Below are 4,408 nucleotides of genomic sequence, written 5' to 3'. Positions count from 1 at the left end.
CGTGTGGAACATAGTCGCAACTCGCAAAATCAGGTTGTTGTGTGATATCTCCGGTTTACATCAACTACTTGGAGCGCGGGTCTATCACTTCAGCCAGAACCAGAAAAAAGGGGCCTCATCTTGGAAGCAAGGAGTTCCTTTTTTGTTTCCAGCCCGGTGTTGAAGTACTGCTCTGATCAAACTGATGCCCTGGGTGCTGTACGTGATGCTACCAAAGCAACGGCACCATATTCAACAAGAGCAAGGCAGGGCGGCATCATTTCAAGATGGCGCATGATCGTCGTCATGCGTAGATTAAAGAAGGCATACAACCTCGTCTCGTGCTGGGAAAATATCAGGTGCTACCAACACTTAGGTGATACCGTGATCATGGTTTTGGGTACCGGGCGGTAAATTCGGTTACCGCCCGGTTACCGTGTTTCCCGCTCCCCCACGAGAATCATGTATAGCGAGCATAAAATTTTGAACTTTTTGAATTTTTTGAATTTAAACTTCTATCTGCTTGTTAAATAAGGTATATCTCTTGCTAGAACACAAGCATACTTGCGGCGCAGTGGTAGGGATCTTCAACCAGCACCTGTGGGTCTTGTGTCCGAGCACTGCCAACTGCACCTTTTCATTTTAGTTTTTAGAAGCTGTAATTTCTAAAAAATATGGGCGTGCAAGGGTCGAACTCACGACCTGCATGTGCAGCGCATTCGAGCACACCTCTAGCCAGTGCGCTAGCACTAGTGTCAACTATTTTATGTGCTCAAGTTTTATGTATTCTTGTCTTAAAAAAATTTGAATTCAAATTTTGATTTTAAATTCCGCTCGAAATTTTTCCGAAATTTCGTGGTTACCGTGGTAACCGAGTTTACCGCCCCCCCCTCGAGAAAAATGGTCCATTCGGAATCCAAAACCTTGACCATGATACGGGCTTCTGGGCCGTTGGATCTCAGATCCGACGGCTCCCATAAGTCTATTGTACCTACGTGAAATTTTGAGACTCTCGGATGACTTTTTTGCAAAATGCTCAAGAACTCCGGGGAGCCGTCGGATCTGAGATCCAACGGCTCCTAGAAGCCCGTATCATGGTATCACCTAACACATAGTATCACCTGACATCTTCCCGTCTCGTGCTCTCCTCTTTCTTATTTTTTTCGTGGGACTTCTTTCTTTCTTTCTTTTTTGTTCTTTCTTTTCATACGCCGTGTTGGAACGAGAGGCCTGAACGACCCACGCACACGGACGGACAATCGGCGTGCAAGTCAAAGAGGCCATGTCACTCGCCAGTACAAACCCCTCCCATATGCTCGGTCCCTGACCAATCGGAAAAACGGCTCCTCATACCGGCCCTACATGTCTGAATTGACCAACACTCCCCTCATGTCTAGCCCATATCTGGGACGGATGCGAAGAGATCCGGATACGTCTGTCACGTCGGACTGGCCGCATGTTTCCCTACCGAAACACGCCGGTCCGATGCGTCTCCGATGAGAACGGTGAGGACGCCGCGTGCTGCCACGCCACCGGAGGGCCCTATAAGTCCTATTTAAGCCGGACACCGGCAGCTGTCCCCCATTTCCCTCCCCTCGCATCCTCCACCACCGCCGCCACACTCTAATACACTCGCCGTCCACCGCTAGTCATGCATACCCCGGCGCCGGATCACAGCCTACGCGATGTAGGTACAGGTTGGAAATCGCTATCATGATCCCCGCTCGCCCCCGTGAGGAGGGAGGACCTCACCTGACTTGAGCGGACCTCGTCGGGACATCCATAAATTAAAATAGGCCTGCTCATCGCGGCGCCGGCGGTCAAGGACAACAACTATTGGGTGCATGCACTACCGTAGGTGTCTAGCGCCTTCGCCCTCGCTTGATTACAACACAGTTGAGAGCGAGTCTGGGTTTGGCCGTTTTGCGTTTTGCGACGAAAAGATCATCCGCCACTGCCACCGATGGTCCTCCCTGAAAAACCTTCTGTTCTTCTTTGTTTCTCTCCATTCCACAGATCACTTGATCAAACACCTTTGTCGCTCTCTTCTGCCAAGCTAATGAAAACCAGCAATTGCTGGCCAGTTCAAAAAAGATCCTCCCTGAAAAAAGATTGCAAATTTACGTCCGCCAAAGAACCAAAAGAACCAACGGACGGCGCACAAGACGCATGTACGCGCCCGCGATCGATTCCTTCACCACCCACGCGCGTACACGTACGAGCGAGTCCATCACTAATGCGCACATGCAGTGCACGAAGTACGTACGTATTGGAGTTGGGTCAAGGCGGATAGTCGAGGCCGTACGGACGCCTGCGCGTTCACGATCGATTGTTTGGCCTGGGAACAGAAAAGAGATCCCCAGCCCAACGCCACATACCTCGTCTCCCGTGAAAAAACGTCGGGATTTATATTACTAACATCGATCTCTCGCGCGAATCAACCTATGGTTGAGATGGTTAGATGGACAGTGGTATTCCCAACCCATCAGGGTTCAAATCCTGGTGTGCCGGCTCAGTCTCTTGCAGGTGCTCATAGGGGTAGGGTGTGCGTGTGTGCGTTCATAGGGATGAGTGTATGCGCGTGTATATGAGCGCTTGTGCCTGTACTGATGCTAAAAAAAAACATCGATCTCTCGCTTGGGATTCGTTTTTTTCCAATGTTCAAACCGCCGCCGTCCCCTCCTCCCTACGCGCATCCCCGATCTTGGCGATGGAGGCGCCGGGAGGTCCTGCTTCGACGAGAAAGAAACGCCAGCGCCGTACCCGCGCCGACTGCATCAGCAACCTCCCCGACGAACTCCTCGGGGAGATCATATCGCTGCTCCCCACCAAGGAAGGCGCCCGCACGCAGATCCTCGCCCACCGGTGGCGCCACCTCTGGCGCTCCGTCCCTCTCAACCTCGATCACCACAGGCTCTGCAACAACCAGGATGACCTCGACGCCGTCATGTCGCACATCCTCTCCGTCCACAACGGGCCCGTCCGCCGCTTTTGCGCGCCTGTCTACCACCTCCACGGCGACCGAGCTGCCACGGTCGACGCTTGGCTCCAGTCCTCCGCCCTCGATAACCTCCAGGAGCTTGAGCTCTGCAGCAGCGACGACTACAGGTTGCCACCTCCAACGTTGCCCCCGCCGGCAGCTGCCTTCCGCTTCTCCGAGACCCTTTGTGTCGCCATATTCGGAGAGTGCCACATCCCCGACAGCACCGCCCAAGCGCTTCGCTTTCCTATGCTTAAGAAGCTCGGGCTTAAGCGGGTCAACATCTCTGAATCCTCGCTGCAAGCCATGTTTGATGGCTGCCCTGCACTGGAGTGCTTGATGATTTGCTGCAGCTCTGGCTTCCGTTGTGTCCGGATCAACTCCATCAGCCTTAGAAGCATATATGTGAAATCTCTTGCGCGCCATACAACTCTCCGATTTGAACAGCTCATTATCAAGAATGCCCCTCTTCTTATGTTGCTTCAACTTGGTTCAACTGTTGACCTGCGTATATCGGTAATCTTTGCGCCCAAACTGGAGACCTTAGGCTGCCTTACTTCTTATCATCGTAGTACCACACTCAAATTCGACTCCTCAGCAATTATTCAGGTAGCCATGCATGTCATCCCTACTTCCCTTCACAGGCATTTATATCGGCATTTCACTTGTACTTATACCTGGTCTAACGTCATCCCCATGCTTCATCAAGGGATTGCGTGTTGATAGCCTGACGAAGACGGTGCGCAGTGTCAAGATTTTATGTGTTGATACGCATTCTCTTAGTTTGGATTCTGTTATTGACCTGATGAGATGCTTTCCTTTCTTGGAAAGGTTGTACATTGAGGTGACAATTCTTTCTTAATGGTTCATAGTGTTCAGTTCTAATTAATTTGCTTATTGTTCTTAACTGCCTGTTTTTGGTTTGATTATGTTCTTCCTAGTCAAGGGGGCCCGGGATAAAAAATTTGTGGCGACGTAAACACCGGAATACTATAAATTCTCTTGACATGCGGCTGAAGACTATTGTTTGGCGATATTATTCGGGTATGAAGTCAGATGTTGACTTTGCCACATTCTTCTTACTAAACGCGGGAATGCTAGAGTTAATAACTCTGGAGGTTGATCCAAGTGATTACAAAGTGAAGTTTTTTAGACAACAACGTAAAAAGCTTCAGCTGGATAAGAAGGCCTGAAGAGGTGCTCGGATTCATATTACACCAGGTTCCGTTCATCAGTATGTTTTGGATTATGGTGTCCATGATTTGGATCTAGCTGATCCCTTTAGATGGAGACGTCCTTACAAATTTCGTGCTTTGTCCTAACTTTTATTATTTCTCACGTTTGTAGTTTGCTCAAGTTTTGTATTATCTTGGAACCTTGTGATTTATAAACAAGCTATTCATGGTCTTGGTTCTGTTGAAACCAACTCCTGCTGATGTGCAGAAAGTA

The sequence above is a fragment of the Triticum dicoccoides genome, chromosome 1A, assembly GCF_002162155.2.
Source record: "Triticum dicoccoides isolate Atlit2015 ecotype Zavitan chromosome 1A, WEW_v2.0, whole genome shotgun sequence".
NCBI lineage: Eukaryota > Viridiplantae > Streptophyta > Magnoliopsida > Poales > Poaceae > Triticum > Triticum dicoccoides.
Note: the sequence above shows the minus strand (reverse complement) of the source record.